The following is a 26,914-nucleotide window of genomic DNA, read 5'->3' on the forward strand; positions in this document are numbered from 1 at the left end:
TTTCTTGGGCCCCGGCTTCGCTACCACCCCCGTGGGCAGGCTGTTCCCTCCCCCCTCGTCCCTAACTTTGTCTGGTCCGGAAATCATCTGAGCTTCGGTTCTTTTATAATTTCCTAATCCCATCATCTCTTCTACTGTAATTCCCTGTAACGGATCACCTGGTCCTCTTTGAACTGCAACCGACTCTTGAACTAAAGCTTGCCAATGTGCGTTAAACAGCAGCTGCTGATGTTGAATAAACATCAGTTTCACAATGCTTCTACAGTCATTGACAGTTAGCAAATGTGTATCAAATATGTAGTCTATCATTTGTTTAGCTGGTTCACTCTTAAATCCAAATTGACTTACTGTCTGTCGCAGCTGAGCTAATAACTTCCAATCAAGAGGTGTATAGGTCCCTAACTGAACAGCTTGTCCTTGTTGGTTTACCCCCGGGGTGTAAACTACAGGCAGAGCCCACGTCCTTGCCGCCTCCACGGTGACTTCATCCCCACTCTCTAGCCCATGCTTAGCCAATGCGTTCCAGGCTTCTCTCCTCTGTCTAGCCATTTCCTCCCACAGGTCACTCTCTGCCCCAGGGACAGGATCTGGCTCTGGCGGAGATTGTGAACTACGCATTCCAGGCTTAACAGATTGGGCTGAAGGGTCCTTAATATCGGAGGTGGCTACGACAGGCACTTCAGCGTCCTCTGTGGACTCAGTGAGAGGGGGCGCCGAGGGCCAAGCACAATCATCTGTGCCCAAACTGCTAGAAGCAGGTATAATTACTTGAGAGACACTTGGCGCTAAAGGTTCATGATCTCCATACCGTGCATTCCTTTTATAGGCTTCTACTGCTTGCTGAGCCGCTCTTTTTTCTGCCTGATGTTTCAATAGAGTATTATGCACAACTCGCCAAATTTTTCCTAACTTTTTTGCTGTTTTATCTTCTTCTAAGACTGCTTCACACAACACATCTCCTAACTTACGCCACTCACTCAATTCATGTACCGTGTGCGGGTTGGAAAAACAACCCTTCGCGTGCCCCCATGCTAGCAATCCCGGTACGTCTTTTCTAGGATTTATGTCTCTAACCCCCAGCTTATCTAATAACCCCAAAAATAAATCATATGCTGCTTGCCTGTCCATTTTTGTCGTCAGCGCTGTTGCACCTCTCCGGCTCCGGCAGCACGTATGGCTCAAGACCACCGATGTGATCCTTGAGGGTGCTTTCCCTTCGTCGTTTAGCACCGACCCGGGTGCATCGGGCCCCAACACTACTTCACCGACCGTGGCGCGTTCTCTCCCCCGCTTTCTTTTCAGCAGGGGGTCGACGTCGGGGTCACCATTTGTCGGAGAAGGGAGACGCAGACACCAGGTGGTCGTCAAGCAAATCTCGTTTATTGATCTTTACACTTGTGTTTAAATACATGATTTAATTAGCTCATACATATTGCAAAAGTATAGCTCATCATTGGTTATTCTGCTATCTACGACACTGCGAAACATAGCTATCTGCCTTTGCATTCTTGCGATTACCAGACCGTCCCTGTTCTTTCTTTTTCGTTCTGTTTACTACATTTTTGTTCTCCTCCCCACATCTCAAGGGCAATCCGGCCTTGAGACTGTCTCTACACTAGTTATGTTTTATCTCTAGCAAGTTTGTACAGTCATGGCCTTTCTCGCCTAACCATTCTGCCACAAAAGTCTCCACAAGCAGGAAATCCAGGAGTGCCCACCTAATTCACATCACAGGCACAGAAATCCGGCTGCAACAGGAAACCAAATCCTAACAACTCCACACCTTCAAACCAATGAACATTAAACCAAGGGATTTCTACGGGGTCAGAGTGTATAAATTTAGGAAAATCAAGTCAAACTCATGTGTCATGGAATCATTTTCTCTACACACCCAGCCTGAGTGTGCATGAAATTATTCCTGTTGCACATTCTGGCCAGAATTAAGTAATGCCTCATTTATATAAGACATCATTGGAGAGTTTTTGCTTTTCATAGTTTCAGTGAAAAGATTACACTGTTAGAACAATTTTTCGTAATACTTTTACTTCTATATTGTTGGTTCTATTTGGGCAGCGGTGTGAGAATCAGTTTTTAGTCATAGGAGAAGAAAAAGAAAATATTTGATTGCTTTGTAGTTTTTCTTTTTATGTGTGTGTGGCTCGTAGGGATGGCAAAATGATGGTATGAGTCCTAGATACCACAACTGAAGAAGGCCCACTGGAACACGATTGTGTGGCAGTGATAGAACACACCTGTTCAGCCAGAGCAGATTTGAAAGACGCCCCACTGGAACAGGCAGACTGGAGCTGTTTACAGATGGAAGCAGTTTTGTGGAGAACAGGACCAGATACGCTGGATATGCCGTAACAACAACAGGTGCAGTGGTGGAGGCAAAGGCCTTGCCAGCAAACACATCTGCCCAATGAGCAGAACTGGTTGCTTTAACCAGGGCATTAGAGATGAGTGAAGGGAACAAAGTAAATATCTGGACTGATTCAAAACATGCTTTTGGAGTAGTGCATGTACACAGGGCACTGGGGAAAGAAAGAGGACTGCTGTCTCCTCAAGGCACACACATTAAACATCAAGATGCAGTCCTGCAATTAATAAAAGCAGTACAAAAGCCTGGGCAAGTAGCAATCATGCACTGCAAAGCTCACCAATCAGGAAGCTCCAAAATTCATGACGGAAATCAAAAAGCAGACTGGACAGCCCGACAAGCTGCTCGAGAAGCGCAAACTGCAATGGCATTGATACCTTTAAAAACTAATGTATCTCAATTCAATTTACCCCCAGAACCAAAATATTCAATAGAGGACGAGAAATTGGGACGCTCACTGAATGCACAGAAGAATTCAGAAGGGTGGTATGTGACTACACAGGGACAAGCAGTGGTACCCCCCTTGATAATGAGAGAAGTTCTACAAATTAAGCATAACAAATGTCATTGGGGTGCAGAGGCATTGGTGAAATTGTTAAAACAAAGTTTAATTTCAGTACAGATGTTAACAATGGCAAAATCATTAATGTCAAAATGTGAAATTTGCTTAAAGAACAATCCAGTGGCTAGATGACAGGCACAATTACGGAAAACCAGGAGATTATTGGCAAGTAGATTTTGTAGAATTACCAAGAACTCAAGGATACAAATATCTATTGGTAGGGGTTGACACATTTTCAGGATGGCCAGAAGCTCTTCCCTGTCACACAAATCAAGCAAAGGAGACAGTCAAGTGGTTGCTGCAAGAAATCATTCCAAGATTTGGGGTGCCTCTAGGAATATCATCAGATAGGGACCCACATTTCACAGCCACAGTAATGAGGGAGGTGAGTAGGTTACTGGGAATAGCTTGGCATCTCCATACACCATGGAGACCCCAATCCAGTGGACAGGTAGAGAGGATGAATCAGACATTGAAGAGGTAAATCAGCAAAATATGCCAAGAGGCTAAATTGCAGCAGCCACAAGCTTTACCAATAGCACTGCTGAGGATTCAGATAAAGCCTAGAAGCGGGATGTAAGTCAGTCCTTATGAGATATTGGATGGGAAACCATATGAATCCCCTCAACCTAATCCAAATGTACATGTTACAGGGAAGCAAGAGGTGTAGAATTATGTTCTGTCTCTTGGAAAAGCTCGAGCTCAACTTCGGAGCACCCTTGTGTGGAACAGGCCGCTGACTCTTGAGAATCCAGTTCATGACATCCCCCCGGGAGATGAAGTGTACGTTAAAAGCTGGAACGAAGAACCATTAAAAGAAAGGTGGAATGGACCCTATCAGGTACTGTTAACTACCTTGACAGCAGTCAAAGGAGCTGGACTGGATCCCTGCATACATTACACCAGAGTGAAGAAGGTTTCCCCTGCACTGTGGACTGCACAAACTGTAGGGCCAACAAAGCTGCAGATAAAGCGGGTTTGATTGTTTCAAATGTCTAGGTTGCTAGTGACTGTAATGGGGATTATTTTATGGCCTTTAGGGCCATCAGTTGGAATCAATGTTACCTTGGGATGTGAAATGCAAAAGGATCAGCTGACAACTCTTCATTTTAGAATGAAGAGGGATGTGGGGGTGCAGCCAGAACCACAAGTGATAAAAGTCTCTAATACTATTCAGGCAGAAAATGGGATGATTGGATTAATGAAAGATTTTGCCAACATGCACCAGCAAAATAACTGCCTGTCTGCCTATACCAAAGGCAGCAGGAGACCAAATAAATTGGGGAATTATAACATCAAAATTTCCTGAAATACAAAAGAATAAAAATGAAAATGTGAGCTGTGTATTGCAAATAGATTATGAGTACCAAAATAAGACAGTGTTTGAAAATGCTGTGAAGCCAAAGTATTCATCTAGATGGGATTGTCATGAAAATGGAGGAAAGTATGAACCAAAACTAGGCTGGGATGGGGGATTAGGGAATTATGGATGGTGTTATGAAAAGATAGCCAAGGTCATTGAAGAAAAGATTCCAGTATTGAAGTGGAAGTGTGAAGGACAGGAAGGAGAAGATCGGGCTGAAGCTTGGGACAGTGCATGGTCAATGAGTGTGCTTCAGAAATTCCAATCTATGGCAGATAGCCCTTGGTGCATTAAGTGGGAAGGCTCTGAAAATGAAACAGATCCAGAGGTATGGAACACTGAAACCAGTAGTAGAATGGAGGCAGACAAAGTGAATTGGTGGGTATAGAACAGAACTTAGGACTGTACTTCTGACATTTATTTCTGATGAAGAAATAAAACAAATGCCAACACTAGTGGTAGCTCTGCAAATTGGATGTGCCTGCAGAGGAATCAAACATAAACAAGGTGAAATAAATGACAAGACAGGACAAGTGATCCAAAAGGTAATATGGAGCACAAGTACAATTCAGAGTCCAGGCCAATTTGGATGGGCAGCAAGCAATGGCACCTGGACAACACATTTGCCTGGAGGTGAAAAAGTAAAAGAGATTACTTTAGGCCTCCCCAACTTATGCCCCATTTGGAAAAGGTCCCCATTCAAGGGAGAACATGAACTTCTGCAAATAAGGACGAGACGAGAAGTTCAGGAAAACAAAATTGAAGATGAAGAAAGATGGCAGGAACCCTCCAGTAGTGTAAAATTTGAGTGGGCCCTGGAATCCTTGTTTGGTCCAATAGCAAATTATAACAATAGAAAGATGTTGTACAAACTTACAGGCCAGGTAGAAAGATTGGCAAGAGTTACCAAAGAGGGATTTAGAGAGCTAAATGTACAATTACAAACCACAACTAAAATGACCCTGCAAAACAGATTGGCTTTAGATATGTTATTGTTGACAGAACATGGAGTATGCGGGTACCTAAAAGGACAAATTGATCACTGCTGCATCCACATCCCAAATGGAACTGCAGATGTAGAACACGACATTAATCCATTAAAACAAATAGAACAGGAAGCACAGAAAGAGAGAGAAGATCTGACCACAAGTTTGGTAGATAAAAGTTTTGAAGGGTTAGGATGGAATGTGAGATCCTGGATCAAATCTATTCTTCAGAGTCTGATAATCCTACTGATTGTGTTCTTAGCAATCTGGTTAATCCGTGCAGTTCTGAAAGGAGAGATAAAGAAAAGAGTATCCTGGAACCAGAAGATAATAAAGGCGCTGACACGGGACAGAGATCCACATCCACATTTGTCATCTCCAAGTCCTCCAGAGTGTAACAACGCTTACGACAACTGTGGATTCCAAGATGAACATCAAGTATAAACTCAGAAAAAGGACTGTATATAGTGAAAGCATTACACTTATTATAGTAAAGTGAAATATATTGAATGTGGGGAAATACATTACTATAGGGTTAAATGTTTCTGAAAATGTTTCTTAAAATCATGTAGAGGTAGGCCACAAGAATGCTTGGTATTAGGGATGGTCTAGCAAGCTGAAATGTTTACGGTAATGGGAACTGGTACTTGGGGTCTCCAAGATACCCACCCAGAGATAAGATTCGTACATGTTCATACAAGGATGAGTTAAGTCTCATGAAGCAATATGGACAAAGTTAATGAAGCAATATTAATAAAGTAATATTGATAAGGTCGTTATAGTGATTACTGCTACAGCTGAAATTGTAGACATATGTGCATTTTGGACAAAGATGATGGAGCTAGATTTGGGTTGCTGATAACCTCAGTTCCTGCATGCTTCAATAAAGCACCTGCACATAATCAGTCTGTGATTATGTGTGTTCCTGAACGCTAACAAAGACAGATCAAAAACGTCCAAAACACCAAAAATCTGATATCCCCCCAAAATACAAAGATTCTGCCCCCACAAAAAAACAAAATACCAACATTTAGCCCAATAAAGCTCAGAAACTCCAAGATTCAGCCCCGTGAAAATCGTGGATCTCCCTGCCCGGGCACTCGCTGCATGGGGGGGTGAGGGGGGCAATGAGGCCGGGCCGGAGCAGGGGGTGCCTGAGAGAGGCCCCGAGCCCGGGGGAAGCCCCTGCAGAGCCATGGAAGTGGCTCCTGGCCGGACTCGGGGATCCCCCTGGCGATCCCCGCTGGAGCAGCCTGGTCCTGAGGGACTCTGGCCCCTGGCAGGGACCCCAGGCTGCAGTAGGACAAGGATTCCTGTCCCTCAGGGGGAGGCACTGACATGACCTGACTGTGACCCCCATCCCTGTGCCTCTGGGCGGGGAGGGGGACGGAGACGGGCAGAAAGTTAAGCCCGGGAAGGAGGGAGAGCTGGGGGGAAGATGGATTTCCGTAGGAATTACTTCACTTCTCATTTTCATGTTCTGATACGTTTGGTAATAAATTCAATTAATTTCCCCAAGTCAGGTGTGCTGTGCCCGTGACCAAGGATTGAACTCTCCCCACCCTCATCCAGACCCCCGAGCCTTTCCTTGTGTGTTCTGTTCCCCGCCCAGGACAGGAAGGAGAGTCACACAGTTTTAGCCTCGCTCCGGCACAGCCCTGCTCCATCCCAGACTCACCCCCAGCTCGCAGCGCCCTCAGCTCCCGGGCACCCCGAGCTCCCGGCGCTTCAGCGCAGCGGCGCTTCCTTGGCCTCCTGCCCGGGCCGGGCCCAGCGCCGGGGCCGCTCCTCAGCCCAGGCTGCCGAGAAATGGCGGAGCTCAGCCCAAGGCAGGCGAGTCCGTGCCGTGTGCAGAGCCCGCCGCTGGCTGCGATTGGCTGCTTCTGCCGTCACTCGTGGCTCTGGCGCGCGCTGATTGGGCAGAGCGGGGACAAGCCCGGCCCCGCTGGCGCCCCCAGGGCGGCCGTGGGGCAGGAGAGCCGCCGTTGCCGGAGCGTCTGTGCGGGCCCGGCAGCGGCGGCAGCAGCGGCCGGAGCCCGGTGAGGCGGCGGCGGAGCTCGGAGGCGGCCCCAGCGCAGCGTCCCGGGCACAGCGCAGCCACCTCCGGCCTCCCGACACGAAGCGGGACGAGCCAGCGCTGCTCCGCCACCGCCTCCTGCCGAGGCCCCAGCGGCAAGGAGACCGCGGGCAGCCGCTCCCGCAGCGCCCTCAGCCCAGGGCCAACACGGGCCGGCCACGGCACAAGCCACCCGCCACAGCCCCCTGCCGCCCCCTCCCGGGCCCGCAGCGAGCCCCGAGCCCCCGCAGAACCGAGCGCGGCTCCCACCTGCGATGGCCGGGGCCGCCTCCGAGCTCCGCCGCCGCCTCTCCGGTTGTTATAAAAGAAATTACAATTTTGACAACCAGGTCCGTTGGGTTAATGGCAGTTTAATTAAAAATGAATACAATTTAGTAAATGGAATAGTAATTTGATATAATAAAAGAATACAGTTTAGTAAAAGAATATAATTTAGCAAAAAATTACAATTTATATCTATAATTTGCCAGTAATTAAGTATGATTAAAGCATAAGCAAAACCGACCGGGGTACGGGTTCCTCACCCTGCCTCATGTACAGAGCAAAGCACTTCAAGCTAAACTGATATAGTGTATGCTTATACATATTCATTAATGCTTCCTGTAAATTTCCTCGTATTTCAAATTTTTCTGACTTTATGTCACTTTCCTTCACAGCACATGCTTCACTTGTTGTTAGGGGGTCTTCAGTCTTCTTTTGGGGGTCTTTTGGCGAAGGCTTCTCCTCTTCCTCATTGTCCTTCGGATAACCTTACAGGTTTGTGTGTGCGTACTAAGCGTTGTGTTATGTTACTCTACTAATTAGTCTGATATTTACTGATTTTTAGGCCCAATGCCTAAAGGTGTTCTAATTTTGTCCATCTCAAGGACGTTTTGGTCTTGAGACATCACTTATCTTCTAAACTACATCCTGTACCTCAATTTTAACATGTAACATCTGTAAAGGGATGCATCTGCCTTATAACACTGATTCTTTTGGTTGCTTCTAATAATAACTTTCCAAATAGTTACAATTTAGTCAGCAGGAATCAATTCCATTTATTTTAATACCCCATTTCTCTTTTTGATTACATTTATTCATGCCTTTTTTTAAAAAAAACATAAACTTGAATCTTATTTTTTTATCTTCTCCATAATTTCATTTCTTGCATTTACTTTATTTTCATTTCTAATTTTTTAACATTTTTCATGCTGTATCAAGCTTTTTGCACTCTCTTTCAAATGTTGTTAATTTTTTTTTGAGCTATTATAGTTTCTTTTCCTTCAGTATTCCTTGAATTACTGAATGGATTAGTCTAATAAGGCATGAAATGATACAAAATAGAAACAATAATCTTAATATAAAACACTATGCCATAAATTTTAACTTTTTCCACTAAGTACTTCTTAGGTTATGTCACTAATCAGTCTTCAAAATAAAATTCTATTTTTGAACTGGTATATATATCTTTAGCAATTTTTGTGACGGCTCTTCTATAATCATTTATCTTTATACAACACTCAGATTTGTTAAACTTTCTACAAACTCCCCCTTCTTCAGCTAATAAATAGTCCAGGGCAATTCTGTTTTCATAAACAAATGCTCACATTTGTGAATGTTGCTTGGCCAGCAGCTTTAGGGCAGTAGAGGTGTGGTTTGAAACAACTTTAACTACTGTCTGCAGCTTTATGAACTGATTCAATAGATAAATTTGGGTTCTGTATCTCTAAGATCCATCTGCAGCTCAAGTGGCTGGGTCATCTCTCTGCAGGCCATTTGTCTTCATTTCTGGTTTCTTCTTGCTTTTGGAAAGTCAAGGTTCAAGTCTCTTTTATTGTTTTTTAATGTTTCATAAAGTGGTGTTCTTAACATATTGCTCCTGGACCTCGAAGAAGGAGGGTCATGTAACTCTTAAGATACAGGTTCTTCTCTACCTTTGAGGTAATTCACTATATGCTCTTTACTCACAATTTTAATATATTCTATCAGGGGCTTTCGATTTGTTACTTGTTGTACCTGGTTGTTCCAAATAGAATTTTAGGTCACTTATGGATTGGTAAGGGTTAGCTCCAGAACTTTTATACCAGCACAAATCAACATGGTTATCCTACAATTAGTTTCTTTTTGTCATTCTCTAATATCCAGCAGGAGTTTTTGGTGGCCAGGTGTTAGTATTGTTATCTGATACAAACTGTTTTAATTATTTGATGATTCAAAATTTATCTTCTAGGTCATTTTATTCTCTTGGAAGTTTGAGTAAGATTTCATTTTAAAAATTGGTCTGGAGCTAGACTCCCACTTTCCCACAGCTATTTTTTTAGCTATTTTAAGTCTTTCACAAATTTAACATTTAAATAATTTTAATTCTATAACTACTTCTTGCATTAACCCTACAGAATGATTTTAGTTAAAGTTGGCCAATCTCAGTTGCTATACTGCTGTTCCAACTGTTCACACTACTTACTCATTTTGTCTAATTCTTTCCCTGAGATTTTTTTATACTTTTATAAAATTACTGTGATTGTAACAGGCAGCATTAACATATGGATGTGCCACAAACACAGATTTTATCTTGTTTTTGCATTTGTCACATTTGTTTGCATTTGTCACATGGATCAGAATTATTGTGATCTTGTTTTTGCATAGTTTGTTTGCTCATTGTTTGCTTTTGTGCTGCTTGTTTTAACATCGCTTGTTTCTTTCTTATTTTTTTGGATTCTGTCCCATCCTGCTTTATGGTTTTGGCCAGTTGCCAAGGGTATCTTAATGAACACAGTGAAAATAATCCTCAGGAGTTTTCACTCTCTACCTTCCTCAAGGCCCCTTGGGCTGCAGCCAAGGGCCGAGGTGCCGCTCTTCTTGGTAGCAAAGTTTATACCCTGGGGTCTGGTCACTGACACGTTTGGTCTCACTGCTACCCTTGGCCTCATAAGGTTCCTATGAGCCACTTCAACTCTGCTTGTTTCAAGGATGGCACAGATTTCACAGCACTGTCTTACCTCTCTCTCTCTTACGCAGTTATTTTTTTTTTTCTTTTAATTTAAACTACTAAAGCTCCAGAGATGTGCCAACTACAATAAAAGTTACTTTTTACACAATTTCAGTTAGTAATTTATTAATAAAGCTTTAATTAACAGGGGGTTCTTTTAGCACAATTTTTGCTGTTAAATAAATAAAACATTTAGTCAAAACCATTTATATTTACTATACAAAATATTGGAAAACAAACATATTTTAAAAATACAGAAATATAAGTTTCTGTGAAAAAAAAACCTGCTACATGTTTTTAACACTTATAATGCACATAACACAACTGTAACACACCATTTAGATACTATATATTCATAAAATGTGTTTGTGCTTCACAGACTCTGAGCAAGGCAGAATTTGTCTTTTGAATGTGTAAATATAATAAACCAAACCAAATTAATGCCAGGTTGTAACAAATGGTCAGTTGTGTTATATGTTAGAGTTCACTTGGCACAGCCAGCACTGCACACTTTTCAGTTAAATGGGATTTAGGTAGTGCTGCTGTTTCTATTTCCAGCAAAATATCTTTAGGTGAAGGAACAGTTTTACCTCTTTTTTTTTTTTTTTTTTTTTTCTGCTACTTATTAGTTTGTAAAGGATACAACAGATAACTCTCGCTTTCTTGTGTTTTAGTAATGAATTTATCTTTCCCCCCACCCCGGGGAAGCTGCAGGGTAGCATAGTCGCTCTCTTCTTGATAAAAAGGTTCTTTTGAATTTACATACTGATTTAAAGCTTAACAAATCCAATCTTTAAACGATCCAAACTTTGGCCAATTCAAATTATATTTTCGGATCATTTTCTTTGTCTATTTAAACATACAATAATTAATCATTTTCTGCTTGTTTTTCCTCTCCTGGATTCCCATGTATCCCAAAATCATAACATCATCCTCAGTGGACTGTCCTGAGGAATGCTCCCCTCCTGAGAAACCCCCTCACGGTTCTCAGATATTCCGGGCTCTTGCGAATTCCCCTTATAATTCGCAGCCCCTGGGTTCAAGGACTTACTGTCCCTTGAACCCATCTCTGGCAGCAACCAAGCAAGAAATCTCCGGTACCAGGAGAATCTTGATCCCCCTCACTCACTCCGTGCTTCAACTTCCCCCCTCCCTCAATATTACTCTGTTGCTCTATCCCGTCTTTTGCCAACTACTCGCTTCCTGTCTAATTTCCTCTCTTTCTCAATTTCTTTTACCCCTCTTCGACTGCTCATTTCTGGCTACTTCTCTTCCCAATCCCTCTTAGCTACGTACTAAAGTTCCCAACTATTTTCTCTTTTTAAAGGAAGTTGAACCTGACTCGATCACTCTCCTCCTGAGTCACTTCACTCAGCGATCAGATCACTCCCTTCTCCCCGAGGACTTTCCCGTGGGTTTTAAGATTGGGACTCTCCCTCCCGTCCCTCCCGGGGATTTTCACTCGTTCTTCTCTTTCCCTTCCCTCCTTTCCCGGCCGGTCTCCTCGCGGAGAGCCGAAAACGCGGTACGGCCGGAGGTCTGCACTCCCTTTGTGGCTCCGGGCTGCCCAGCCCCGTCTCAGCCACTGCACACACACACACAGGCACACAGCTCCCCCCTGCCCAGCCCCGTGGGACTCACACACTCCGTTTGCCCAGCGCTTCTTGTGCACAAGACGTTTTACAGGCACCTTTATCTCTGGCCGCCACTCTACGGGAGCTCTTCTGCACGCTTCCTACAGCCAGCTTCTTCTGCTTATGCTTTATCCTAAGTGGAACTTCTATTTCCAAGGGAGCACGATCTAACCTTGGCACCACCTTGAAAAATTGGTGGGGAGCTCCTTCCCATCATTAGCCGTTCTCCCCCTAGATCGGAGTTCATGGGTTTTGGCACCAAATTGTTATAAATGACTTTCAAATTTCCAAACAATCAATCTAATTAATTGATAATATAGTTTAATAAATTGGATACAAAATAATAAAAAAATACAATTTAGTAATAAAGATACAATTTACTAGATATATTCTGATATATATATATATATATATGTGTGTGTGTGTGTGAATATAATTGGCCAGTGGTTACAAATGGTTAAGGCATAAGCAAAACCATTTGGGGTACGGGGGGGACTTCTCACTCCACCTCACGTACAGAACAAAGCACTTCAAGCTAAATTTATATACTGTATGCTTATACATATTCATTAGTGTTTCCCGTATGTTTCCACATATTTCCGATTTTTCTGACTTTACGTCATTTTTCTTCACGGTGCATGCTTCACTTGTTGTTAGGGGGTCTTCAGTCTTCTTTTGGGGATCTTTTGGCGAAGACTTCTCCTCTTCCTCATTGTCCTTTGGATAACCTTACAGGTTTGCGTGTGCGTACTAAGGGTTGTGTTATGTTACTCTACTAATTAGTCTGATATTTACTGATTTTTAGGCCCAATGCTTAAAGCCGTTCTAATTTTGTCCATCTCAAGGCCGTTTTGGTCATGAGACATCACTTATCTTCTAAACTACATCCTGTACCTCAATTTTAACATATAACATCTATAAAGGGGTACATCTGCCTTATAACACTGATTCTTTTGGTTGCTTCTAATAGTAATTTTCCAAATAGTTAAAATTTAGTCAGCAGGAATCAATTCCATTTATTACACAACCTCCCGGGCCCGCAGCGAGCCCCGAGCCCCCGCAGAACCGAGCGCGGCTCCCACCTGCGATGGCCGGGGCCGCCTCCGAGCTCCGCCGCCGCCTCACCGGGCTCCGGCCGCTGCTGCCGCCGCTGCCGGGCCCGCACAGACGCTCCGGCAACGGCGGCTCTCCTGCCCCACGGCCGCCCTGGGGGCGCCAGCGGGGCCGGGCTTGTCCCCGCTCTGCCCAATCAGCGCGCGCCAGAGCCAGGAGTGACGGCAGAAGCAGCCAATCGCAGCCAGCGGCGGGCTCTGCACACGGCACGGACTCTCCTCCCTTGGGCTGAGCTCCGCCATTTCTCGTTAGCCTGGGCTGAGGAGCGGCCCCGGCGCTGGGCCCGGCCCGGGCAGGAGGCCAAGGAAGCGCCGCTGCGCTGAAGCGCCGGGAGCTCGGGGTGCCCGGGAGCTGAGGGCGCTGCGAGCTGGGGGTGAGTCCGGGATGGAGCCGGGGATGCCGGAAAGAGGCCAAAACTCTGTGACTCTCCTTCCTGTCCCGGGCGGGGAGCAGAACACACAAGGAAAGGCTCGGGGGTCTGGATGAGGGTGGGGACAGTTCAATCCTTGGTCACGGGCACAGCACACCTGACTTGGGGAAATTAATTGAATTTATTATCCAACATGTCAGAACAATAAAACGAGAAGCAAAGTAATTCTTACGGAAATCCATCTTCCCCCCAGCTCTCCCTCCTTCCCGGGTTTAACTTTCTGCCCCTCTCCGTCCCCCTCCCCGCCCAGAGGCACAGGGATGGGGGTCACAGTCAGGTCATGTCAGTGCCTCCCCCTGAGGGACAGGAATCCTTGTCCTGCTGCAGCCTGGGGTCCCTGCCAGGGGCCAGAGTCCCTCAGGAGCAGGCTGCTCCAGCGGGGATCGCCAGGGGGATCCCCGAGTCCGGCCAGGAGCCACTTCCATGGCTCTGCAGGGGCTTCCCCCGGGCTCGGGGCCTCTCTCAGGCACCCCCTGCTCCGGCCCGGCCTCATTGCCCCCCTCACCCCCCCATGCAGCGAGTGCCTGGGCAGGGAGATCCACGATTTTCACGGGGCTGAATCTTGGAGTTTCTGAGCTTTATTGGGCTAAATGTTGGTGCTTTGTTTTTTTGTGGGGGCTGAATATTTCTGTTTTGGGAGGATATCAGATTTTTGGTGTTTTGGAAGTTTTTGATCTGTCTTTGTTAGCGTTCAGGAAAACACATAATTGTAGATTGACTGTATGCAGGTGTTTTATTGAAGTGTGTGGGAACTGGGGGTATCAGCAACCCAAATCTAGTTCCGTTGTCTTTGTCCAAAGTGCACATATTTCTCTTATTTCAGCTGTACCAGTAATCATTGTAACAACCTTATCAATATTGCTTCATTAATAAATCTTCATTAACTTTATCTATATTGCTTCATGAGAGTTAGCTCATCTTTGCACGAACATGTCCGAATCTTATCTCTGGGTGGGTATCTTGGAGACCCCAAGTACCAGTTCCCATTACCGTAAACATTTCAGCTTGCTAGTCCATTCCTAATACCAAGCATTCTTGTGGCCTACCTCTACATGATTTTAATAAACATTTTCAGAAACATTTAACCCCATAGTAACATATTTTCCCCCTTTGAAAGTATTTCACTTTACTATAATAAGTGTAATGCTTTCACTATATACAGTCCTTTTTCTGAGTTTATACTTGATGTTCATCTTGGAATCCACAGTTGTCGTAAGCGTTGTTACACTCTGGAGGACTTGGAGATGACAAATGTGGATGTGGATCTCTGTCCCGTGTCAGCGCCTTTATTATCTTCTGGTTCCAGGATACTCTTTTCTTTATCTCTCCTTTCAGAACTGCACAGATTAACCAGATTGCTAAGAACACAATTAGTAGGATTATTAAATTCTCAAGAATAGTTTTGATCCATGCGCTCACGTTCCATCCTAACCCTTCAAAAATTTTATCTACCCAACTTGTGAGATCTTCCCTCTCTTTCTGTGCTTTATGGTCCATGGGTTTTAATGGATTAATGTCGTGTTCTACATCTGCAGTTCCATTTGGGATGTGGATGCAGCAGTGATCAATTTGTCCTTTTAGGTACCCGCATACTCCGTGTTCTTTCAACAATAACATATCTAAAGCCAATCTGTTTTGCAGGGTCATTTTAGTTGTGGCTTGTGCTTGTAATTGTACATTTTCCTCTCTAAATCCCTCTTTGGTAGCTCTTGCCAATCTTTCTACCTGGCCTGTAAGTTTGTACAACATCTTTCTCTTGTTGTAATTTGCTATTGGACCAAACAAGGATTCCAGGGCCCACTCAAATTTTACACTACTGGAGGGTTCCTGCCATCTTTCTTCATCTTCAATTTTGTTTTCCTGAACTTCTCGTCTCGTCCTTATTTGCAGAAGTTCAGCTCTCCCTTGAATGGGGACCTTTTCCAAATTGGGCATAAGGTGGGGAGGCCTAAAGTAATCTCTTTTACTTTTTCACCTACAGGCAAATGTGTTGTCCAGCTGCCATCGCTTGCTGCCCATCCAAATTGGCCTGGACTCTGAATTGTACTTGTGCTACATATTACCTTTTGGATCACTTGTCCTGTCTTGTCATTTATTTCACCTTGTTTATGTTTGATTCTTCTGCAGGCACATCCAATTTGCAGAGCTACCACTAGTGGTGGCATTTGTTTTATTTCTTCATCGTCAGAAGTGCAGTCGTAAGTTTTGTTCCATACCCACCAATTCACTTTGTCTGCCTCCATTCTACTACTGGTTGCAGTGTTCCATACCCCTGGATCTGTTTCATTTTCAGAGCCTTCCCACTTAATGCACCAAGGGCTATCTGCCATAGATTGGAATTTCTGAAGCACACTCATTGACCATGCACTGTCCCAAGCTTCAGCCCGATCTTTTCCTTCCTGTCCTTCTCACTTCCACTTCAACACAGGAATCTTTTCTTCAATGACCTTGGCTATCTTTTCATAACACCATCCATAATTCCCTAATCCCCCATACCAGCCTAGTTTTGGTTCATACTTTCCTCCATTTTCATGACAATCCCATATAGATGAATAGATTTTCAAACACTGTCTTATTTTGGTACTCATAATCTATTTGCAATACACAGCTCACATTTTCATTTATATTCTTTTGTATTTCAGGAAATTTTGATGTTATAATTCCCCAATTTATTTGGTCTCCTGCTGCCTTTGGTATAGGCAGACAGGCAGTTATTTTGCTGGTGCATGTTGGCAAAATCTTGAATTAATGCAATCATCCCATTTTCTGCCTGAATAGTATTAGAGACTTTTATCACTTGTGGTTCTGGCTGCACCCCCACATCCCTCTTCATTCTAAAATGAAGAGTTGTCAGCTGATCCTTTTGCATTTCACATCCCAAGGTAACAGTGATTCCAACTGATGGCAGTGAAGGCCATAAAAAAATCACCATTACAGTCACTGGCAACCTAGACATTTGAAACAATCAAACCCGCTTTATCTGCAGCTTTGTTGGCCCCACAGTTTGTGCAGTCCACAGTGCAGGGGAAACCTTCTTCACTCTGGTGTAATGTATGCAGGGATCCAGTCCAGCTCCTTTGACTGCTGTCAAGGTAGTTAACAGTACCTGATAGGGTCCATTCCACCTTTCTTTTAATGATTCTTCGTTCCAGCTTTTAACGTACACTTCATCTCCCGGGGGGATGTCATGAACTGGATTCTCAAGAGTCAGCGGCCTGTTCCACACAAAAGTGCTCCGAAGTTGAGCTCGAGCTTTTCCAAGAGACAGAACATAATTCTACACCTCTTGCTTCCCTGTAACATGTACATTTGGATTAGGTTGAGGGGATTCATATGGTTTCCCATCCAATATCTCATAAGGACTGACTGACATCCCGCTTCTAGGCTTTATCCAAATCCTCAGCAGTGCTATTGGTAAAGCTTGTGGCTGCTGCAATTTAGCCTCTTGGCATATTTTGCTGATTTACCTCTTCAATGTCTTATTCATCCTCTCTACCTGTCCACTGGATTGGGGTCTCCATGGTGTATGGAGATGCCAAGCTATTCCCAGTAACCTACTCACCTCCCTCACTACTGTGGCTGTGAAATGTGGGCCCCTATCTGATGATATTCCTAGAGGCACCCCAAATCTTGGAATGATTTCTTGCAGCAACCACTTGACTGTCTCCTTTGCTTGACTTGTGTGACAGGGAAGAGCTTCTGGCCATCCTGAAAATGTGTCAACCCCTACCAATAGATATTTGTATCCTTGAGTTCTTGGTAATTCTACAAAATCTACTTGCCAATAATCTCCTGGTTTTCCCTAATTGTGCCTGTCATCTAGCCACTGGATTGTTCTTTAAGCAAATTTCACATTTTGACATTACTGATTTTGCCATTGTTAACATCTGTACTGAAATTAAACTTTGTTTTAACAATTTCACCAATGCCTCTGCACTCCAATGACATTTGTTATGTTTAATTTGTAGAACTTCTCTCATTATCAAGGGGGGTACCACTGCTTGTCCCTGTGTAGTCACATACCACCCTTCTGAATTCTTCTGTGCATTCAGTGAGCGTCCCAATTTCTTATCCTCTATTGAATATTTTGGTTCTGGGGGTAAATTGAATTGAGATACATTAGTTTTTAAAGGTATCAATGCCATTGCAGTTTGCACTTCTCGAGCAGCTTGTCGGGCTGTCCAGTCTGCTTTTCCGATTTCCCTCATGAATTTTGGAGCTTCCTGATTGCTGATCTTTGCAGTGCATGATTGCTACTTGCCCAGGCTTTTGTACTGCTTTTATTAATTGCAGGACTGCATCTTGATGTTTAATGTGTGTGCCTTGAGGAGACAGCAGTCCTCTTTCTTTCCCCAGTGCCCTGTGTACATGCACCACTCCAAAAGCATGTTTTGAATCAGTCCAGATATTTACTTTGTTCCCTTCACTCATCTCTAATGCCCTGGTTAAAGCAACCAGTTCTGCTCATTGGGCAGATGTGTTTGCTGGCAAGGCCTTTGCCTCCACCACTGCACCTGTTGTTGTTACCGCATATCCAACGTATCTGGTCCTGTTCTCCACAAAACTGCTTCCATCTGTAAACAGCTCCAGTCTGCCTGTTGCAGTGGGACATCTTTCAAATCTGCTCTGGCTGAACAGGTGTGTTCTATCACTGCCACACAATCGTGTTCCAGTGGGCCTTCTTCAGTTGTGGTACCTAGGACTCATACCATCATTTTGCCATCACTACGAGCCACACACACATAAAAAGAAAAACTACAAAGCAATCAAATATTTTCTTTTTCTTCTCCTAGGACTAAAAACTGATTCTCACACCACTGCCCAAATAGAACCAACAATATAGAAGTAAAAGTATTACGAAAAATTGTTCTAACAGTGTAATCTTTTCACTGAAACTATGAAAAGCAAAAACTCTCCAATGATGTCTTATATAAATCAGGCATTACTTAATTCTGGCCAGAATGTGCAACAGGAATAATTTCATGCGCACTCAGGCTGGGTGTGTAGAGAAAATGATTCCATGACACATGAGTTTGACTAGATTTTCCTAAATTTATACACTCTGACCCCGTAGAAATCCCTTGGTTTAATGTTCATTGGTTTCAAGGTGTGGAGTTGTTAGGATTTGGTTTCCTGTTGCAGCCGGATTTCTGTGCCTGTGATGTGAATTAGGTGGGCACTCCTGGATTTCCTGCTCAGCCTTTTCCAGACCAGGTGTCTCCAGCTGTGCCTGGGGCAGTGTCTGGGGTGGATGTTGGTTGATGTTTGCTGCTGGGTGTTGATGTTTTGTTGATGGTCGTTATCTTGGGGAGAATTTTTTGGGCTATTCCCAGTCTGTTGAGATGTTAAATACATCTCTGCTGAGTGCTGGTAAAGAAACATTAAAATTCCTTTCCCAAAGACAAAAGGCAAACCTAGTGTGACCAGAGAAATAAGATTTGAAGCCATTTTAAAGTTGGTCTATTTTGGCAGCAGCTAATCCCAGGCAGGGCAGAGTGTGAGTGGAATTGAGAGGCAGAGTGGAATTGTCCCGGTGCCTTCCCCAGCAGCTGTGGCGAGGGCAGGCACAGAAAGGGCTGAAGCTGCAAGAGTGAGAGCAAGGATTGTCCCGCAGTGGCTGGAGATGGCACAGGAGGGTGCCCAGGCCGAGGATTTGAGCAGAGGATCTGTGGGCAGGCCCAGGGGCTTCCCCCACTGGGGAGCCCTGGCTGCTGCTGCGTTGCCTTCAGTGCAGGCTCAGGGGTGGCCTGTTTAATATTCCCTTGCAATTCAGATTTCTGAGTCTGGAAGAGCCATGGCTGGGGCATCAATCATTTTATTTTTTCATTTTGTTTTCTTTTCTTTCATATGTCCACCCATAACATTGAGGCTATCTGGGGGTAAAAAATTCACAGAATGTTCTGGCTAAAAGAGAGAATCCTCAATCCAGCTCCTACAATTCCCTGTTAATTTTAAGAATTGTACCAGCTCTATTTTAGTCTAGGGAAATATTATTTCTGAGATTCCCTGAACCCTCTCTGAGTCAATACAAGACAAAACTTCCATCAAAATAGTTCCCAAATATTTAAACATTTTCTCCACCATTTGCTTATTTTTTTTCAGATACTCAAAGCTGCTTTTTCGCCTGAAAATGAAGCCATTTCACAGAGGCTACCTCTACCTCTTCTTCTTGTTTTTCTGACTGGATCAAGTCATCCACATCCTGCATTAAGCCAGTCCCTGGGGGTGAGGTCAATTCCTTTGATGTTTCCTGCAAGGCTTGCCCCAATCAGGCCGGTGCTTCCGTGCATCCCTGCAGAAGGACCATCCATGTCTTGAGCATTTTCCCTTCTACCTCTTGTTGCCAGCCCAAGGCAGAATTGTGTTTGCATCCTCTGGAAGTGGGCAGATCCCCAGAAAGCATCTTTTGCATCAAGTTGTGAATGGCAGCAGTGTGAGGAGGGCCCCTGGTTGAGGATGGTGTAAGGATCTGAGAGTGTGAGGTGCCTCGGTTTCATCATCTCATTTCTTCTTCTTGGGTCCTGCAGCATTCTGTGGATTCCATTGGATTTCTTGTTTGGCAGGATAGGAGCATTCTAGGGAGCCATCCCTGGCTCCCCAAGCCGTGCCTTGAGCGGGACTCACAGACAGGCTGTGAGCCCTTCCTTCCCTCCCTTGGAACAGGGGATTGCTTTTCGACACCTCTTGTCCTGGTTGCTTGAGGGAAATTTGGAGAGGCTCCATATCTAATTTTGCCAATTTCCCTGGGGCTGCCCACACTTGTGGGTTCACTCCAGTCTAGGCTCTGCCAGACATTTGACACAGAGGTACAACTGAACCAGCCTCTGTTTCTCCTTTTGCAACATTAATTTGCATTTCCCATTTAGCCATCAAATCCCTTCCCAATAAATTACAATCACAATTGTGAGCAAATAAAAATGCTCCTGCATTTCAAACCCATCTCCAACATCTGCTAATAGTGGCTGAATAAAACACACCCACTCATCTTTCCCACTTAGTGCCTTAATAATTTAAATATTCCCTAACAATTTTCCCCCCTTAGGTGTAAGATTCCGAGTGGATGGAGAGGCCCCTGTGCCCATCAGGAAAGGTCTCCTCTGGATCCAGAGCCACCCTGGATGTTCCCAAGGGCTGCAGTGTGGTGGGTCCCTGGTGGAATGGGAGCTGTGAGACCGCTAAGAATCCGTGTCCATCAAGGGCTGGACTTGCTCGTGCTGAGGGTGCTCCTGTCTGTGCTTGCAGTGTCCTTGTGCCCTGCAGCTGGAAGGCTGATTCCTTGCCAGGGGCTGTTTGGGTGGGCTGTCCCCTGGCCAGGAGGGCAATGCCTGTGCCAGGTGCTTGTGGCCGAGGGTGTCCCCTGGGTGCTGGGGCCCCCTTGGGCCCTGGGCTTGATCCCTCAGGGGCTGTAGGAACTGTGCCATGGCCTTTGCCTTCAGCTTGGCCTTTTGCTCATCCCTTGCTGCATTCAGCTGCTGAGCCTTTGTGAGCAAGTGCTGCAGGGGCTTCTTGTGGCCCTGCTGCAGCCCCCCTCAGTGCCTGTGGGTGCTCATCGTGTGGCAGCTGCTGAGCTTCCTGCAAAATCCTTCCTTTCTGCAGGGACCCAGCACCAAATGCTTAAGAGATCATCTGGATCCTTGCAGGTCTAATCCCCATTTGTGAGCTGTTCCTTCCTGGTGCTGGCTGTGCTGAGGCTCCCCTCCCCAGCCCGTATCCCAGAGCCGGTCCCTGTCCTGCCGCAGTGTCCAAAGGCGGCCCCCCCGGCGGGCAGGGCCGGCAGCTCCACGGGGCCGGGCAGCGGCCGGGGCGTCCCGCAGCCTCCTGGGGGCCGGGGGCCACTGCCGGCCCTGCCCGGGGGGTGCTGGGGTCAGGCAGCGCCCGGCGCTGAGCCCCGGCTGCCCCACAGCCCCGGCCCGGCCCCACAGCTCCCCACAGGCCCCAGCCCGTGCTCCCGGTGCCGCAGCTCTGCGCCTGCTCCTGCCGCTCCCAGCTCAGAGAAACCCCCTGAAATCCTGACCTCCTTCTTTTCCTGTCCTGGAAAACTGGGATACAAAGGATCTGAGTCAGCTGGCAAATTCTGAGGATAAGACCCTTCTGAAACACATCCCAATCCTCAGTATTTTTCTCTTCCTCCTCTTTTCCATCATCCTTTTTCTTACCCCATAGATTCCTCCTGTTGCTTCTTGCCTTAAGCACATTCCTGCACACTCCCCTTCAGCCAATCCCTTCCCAGCACACCAATACCATCCATCCCCTGTTGTCTAAATCCCTTCTGGACTTCCCTTCTTGCCCCCCTGGGTGTCCATGTCCCTAGTTAGCTCTGGGAGAATGTGCAAACGACCTCCACATGCTCCCAAAGGACCCTTGAGAGATATTTTAGGATCCTCATCCCTTTTGCTGGGACCCCATTCTGGCTTTCCCTTTTGTCCCCTCCCTGGGTGCCCTGCCATGTTTACTCCCCGAAGATCCCACTGGAGTCACTGCTGAGATTTTCAGTGCTCTCTCCCTGCCGACTCTTGAGAGCCCCCCTGATCCGTCCCTCGTCTGTCTCCTGCTCACTCTCGGGTACCCAATCAATCCCCGGTGCCGCCGCCAGCCGAGGGAGCCGATCCCCCAAACTGGGTGAGGCACCTTCAGCTGCACTCAGTGCCCGCCGGCCCGGACGGTGGAAGGAATTGCGGAGGAGCCCCAAGGTGTGTGGAAAAATTGACATCCCCAGAGGTTTCTGTCCACAAGGAAGACGCAGGAGTCCTCTAACAGTAATTTCATCCATAAAAAAGGGTGAGGCCCTGGGACATTTCTAATGAGATTTCTTCAGTTGTTGGCAGACAGAGCCTCCTTTTCATCCTAATTTTCTTAGTCACATCTCCCTCTCCCCATTGGTTGATGTACTGTAATGGTACAGACTTCCCAATGCACCTCCTACACACCCCCTTAATATGCACCCCACTTTTGTATAGCTAACGATATTGATGGCTGTGTTAAGTCTTTGTTGTCCTTCTGGAAGTTGATGAATTTAGCAGGACCTTGGCTGAGCAGCAGTCTGTGTCATCAATTAATAACATTTTGTGCAGCTGATGGCTCCTCCTGTCCCTTCCTTATGTCCACGTCCCTGGCCCTATGTGCAGTGAGGTTGACGGGATCAGTTTGTAAAGAGCCTTTGTTGTTGTTCCTTTGCTGGGGTTCCCCCGTTTTGGGGCCATCCCCCCTGGAGCAGGGTGTCCCCCCTTGGTGCAGGCGCAGGGCTCAGGCAGGGCTGAGGCAATCAGAGCGCGCGGCGCTGATGACTCATCAGTGTCCAGGCAGAGCCGCAGCTGCCAGCGTTCCCCAGCTGGAGCCCAGCTGCGCCCCTCCCCCCCGGGCCTTGGCGCCCCCCTTGAGGGGAATTTGGGGAGGTGGGAGGGGGGAGCGCCAAGGCCGGGCCCCCCCGCGCTGTGGTGGCGGGAGCGGCTGCAGTGGGGAGCGAGTGCGGGCGGAAGCGGCCGAGAGCCCAGCGCTGCCCCAGGCCGAGCTGGCCCAGCTCCATCCGTGCCCCTGCGGTGGGATGCTGTGGGACTGGGGGGGAAGAGGGAGGCGGCAGTGGGTGCTGGGCCTGGGGGCAGGAGGAGAAGGGAAGGAGAAGCAGGGTTGAAGAACAAAATGGTCAAAATATCTATCTCGGGTTTTACAGAAGAAGGAGGAAGAGGAGTGTGAGCAAGAGTTGGGACACAGGAGGAGGAGGAGCAGGAAAAGGAAGCAGCACAAGGTTCCACCCTCCCTGTATGTGCAGTTCCAGGAGTGTTGCCCTGCCCACCATCAGCAGGTGACTGGACAGAGGGATCCATGATTTTGATGGGGCTGAATCTTGGTGTTTCTGAGTTTTATTGGGATAAATGTTGCTGGTTTGCTTTTTTGCAGGGGCTGAATTTTTCTGTTCTGGAGGGAGTTTTGCCTGAATTTGGTGTTTGGGTAGCTTTTGATCTTTGTTTTGATGTTTGGAGGATGTTTGGGCTTGGTGTTTTAGAGATTCTTACATACACAAGATCCCCAATGACTTTCTGAGATGAACTTGGGCAAGGAGCAAACCCCAGCCCAAGGCGCTCTCCTCTCTTTTTTTCCTCCTAACCAGGAATTTTCCTTCCCAAACCGTGTCCAGATGGAAGAGAAGGAGGAAAAGCCCTGGAGATCCCGCACGAGGAGGGGCTGCAAACCCAGTCCAGGGAGCTGCGAGGAGGAAAGATCCCCCCAGTGCCAGGAACACGGCCAGAGATCCAGCCGGAGCTCAGAGCTGAGGGAGAAGCCCCACAAGTGCTTGGAATGTGGGAAGGGTTTCAGGTGGAGCTCTGAGCTGCTCCGGCACCAGATGACCCACACTGGGGAAAAGCCCTATGAGTGTGGGGAATGTGGGAAGAGCTTCAGCCGGAGCTCCAGCCTTTGGAAACACCAGAGGATCCACATGGGGGAACGACCCTATGAGTGTGGGAAATGTGGGAAGAGCTTCAGAGAGATCTCTGGCCTGATGAGACACCAGGTGATCCACACAGGGGAACGGCCCTACACCTGCTTGGAATGTGGGAAGAGCTTTGGGTGGAGCTCCGCCCTGAGGGCACACCAGCGCATCCACACTGGGGAGAGGCCCTACGAGTGTCCTGAGTGTGGGAAGAGGTTTCAGACCAGCTCCAATGTCCTCAAACATGAGCGGATTCACACAGAGGAGAGGCCCTTCCGCTGCCCCGACTGCGGGAAGGGCTTCAACCGCAACTCCAACCTCACCATCCACCGGCGCATCCACAGTGGGGAGAGGCCCTACGAGTGTCCCCAGTGTGGGAAGAGCTTCTCCAGGAGATCTAACTTAGCCCGACACCAAAGGAGGCACCAGTAAGGGAAGCCCTGCGAGTGCCGCGAGTGCGGGAAGAGCTTCGTGCGCTGCTCCAGCTCCATCCCCCATGGGAGGATCGGCGTTGGATGATCCCCAGTGACCCCCGTTGGGCAGAGCCCTGGTGATCCGTGGTCCTGGTGATCCGTGTTGGGGAGACACCTGGCTGGGAGGCTCCACATCTTCCTGGCTCCCTGTGGGCACCTGGATGAAAGCAGGGGAATGAAAATCCAACAGGATATAGAATGACAGTGGGAATTGTTGACTTTCAGTCCTCGAGAACCTTTTGCCTCAGGAGCTGTGTGGGCAGAGAAAAGGGGGTGACACCGGGCTTGGGGGGCCCAGAGGGGAGCACACAGGCTCTGTGGGGGGGAGGACACGACCCCTGGGATCCCCCCTCACTCTCCTGCACAGGCAGAAGCTGAACCCCAGTACCAGGAAGACAAAGCCCAACATGGATTCCCCGATCCCCTCGGCATCTTGCTGTGGGTGGCGTTTCATGGCATCCCTGGGGCATCTGCAAAATACAGGACCTCCAAAACCTTTCACAGACACCCCAAGCCCCTCCAAGCACCCTCCCAGTCTCCCCCAGCCCAGCCAGGACCCTCTGAAACCTCCTTTGGAGTCACTAATTTTAAACAATTAAGAATTTTAGAAAAATTGGAGATCTTAGCTAGAGATAGGCCTTGCTGGAACTAGTTCAAGTTAATGACTAAGTGAGAAGCAGGATTTGAGGTAATGAATCTTGGTCTTAGGTAAAAAATTACTTTTCATTGTATGTTTGTTCAGCTGTGCTTATAATGAGAGAAGAGAAACTGATCAATGGGTTCAGGAAGATCACAGACCTTACATCTGGAAACCCATTTAAACGTCACAAGGGAGGAAACTGGAGTTGTACCAAATGTCATTTGTAATGTCAACCATTGTAAAGGTAGAAAGGTGAGAGTGAGGAAGGGTGGTTTTCCTTCATCTCTTGATGACCCTGCCTCACCAAAACGACCCCCTCCTCAAATTACACAGCCAACAACGCAGGTGTAATGACATTTTAAACTGATTACTATGCATTTTAATCCAAAGTGGAGCACGGGAGGTGGTAACATTATACTTATGTATTAGTATTTTGGATATTTAAGACTTTTGTAAATAAATAGACACTGGAATCTTTTGTCAACTTGCAGTGCGTATTAAGGGGTGACTCCTGCACTCGCCCAGTGCTGTGATTAAACATCCACTTTGTAACTTTAAACTGTTGGAGAGGTTTTTTGTCCATTAACAGATTGATATTGATAACAGGTCAATATCATTGTTTTGCTAAATCACTGCCAGTCTCTTCCCAGCCTCCCCAGGACCCACCAGAGCCCCTCCTGTTCCTCTCAGGATCCCACAGCCCCCTGCCAATTTCTCCCCACTGCCCCAGGACCCCCAAACCCTCTCCCAGTCCCTTCCCAGCCCCACCAGGACTCATCAAGTCCCCTCTCAGTCTCTTCCCAGCACAACCAACCTCATCCCAATCCCTGCTTTCCAATGCCCAATCTCCTTCCAGCTCCTCCTGTTACCTCTGTCTCTCTTTTCTTTGCCTCCTTTGGGCTCTGTTCTCTGTGGATATATCTTTTCTCTAGTCTCTCAGCCTTCTCTGGGCTGAATTCGCTGTAGATACAGCTTTCTATAGTCTCCCAGCCTCCTCTGGGCTGAACTTTCTGTGAATACAGCTTTCTATAGTTCCCCAGCCTTCTCTGGGCTGAATTCTCTGTGAATACAGTTCTTCTCTAATTCCCCAGCCTCCTCTGGGCTGAATTCTTCTGGGATCCTCCCTCGTGGGGAGTTCCACTTATCTCAATTCTCATTATTTGAAGTAAACTCTCGAGCTGGTTAGAATCTTGTTTCTCGTGTTTATTGCAGGATCCTTACAGAACTTAACAGGTCTGTCTAGGCTGGTTACAAGGTTAATCTTTGCAATCTGGTACATTTCTTTCTTCTGATGGTACAAACAAGGCCTTGTGGCACACTTCGTGTCTGATACACAAAATGGCCCCGAACTACGCAGCTCTTTTATCTTTATACCTATTTTTATCCAATTAACAATAGGCACGTATATTATTTTTCTTAATGACCCAATGACCCATCACCTTTGTGATGCACTGCGGCATTTTCTATCCAATTACTAACTACTACCCAAAAACCTCTAGGAAAAGAACATGAAGAAGAAAGAAGAAGGACAAGAGACAACACCCTAAATCCTCCATCTTGTCTCCTGTTCTCTAAACTACTTTTTCACCCAGTGATTTAAGAAGCTTTCTAATCTACACACCTACTTTTCTTATCTAACTTTAACATTTGTTTTCATGTATCACTATGAAAACATGCTCATGAATTTCATATAATATGAAATTCAGTGTTCTCTTGAATCCCAGAACTAAACATTAAAAGCAAGGGCACACAGTCTGCATTTCAGACTCCAACACCGAGAACACCCTAAACCTCCATTCCTGGGCAGGGGAACCCCCCTGAGTCCCATTTTGGGTCCTGTGACCCCCCTCAATCCCCTTTCC

General features: G+C 46.5%; 1 pseudogene; it reads left to right on the forward strand.

The window, feature by feature from the left end:
• The window catches only part of LOC131588505 (zinc finger protein 208-like), a 911,601-nt pseudogene that overhangs the window by 696,745 nt on the left and 187,942 nt on the right, over positions 1–26,914 (forward strand).

The sequence above is a fragment of the Poecile atricapillus genome, chromosome 26 (assembly GCF_030490865.1).
Source record: "Poecile atricapillus isolate bPoeAtr1 chromosome 26, bPoeAtr1.hap1, whole genome shotgun sequence".
NCBI classification, from domain to species: Eukaryota; Metazoa; Chordata; class Aves; order Passeriformes; family Paridae; genus Poecile; species Poecile atricapillus.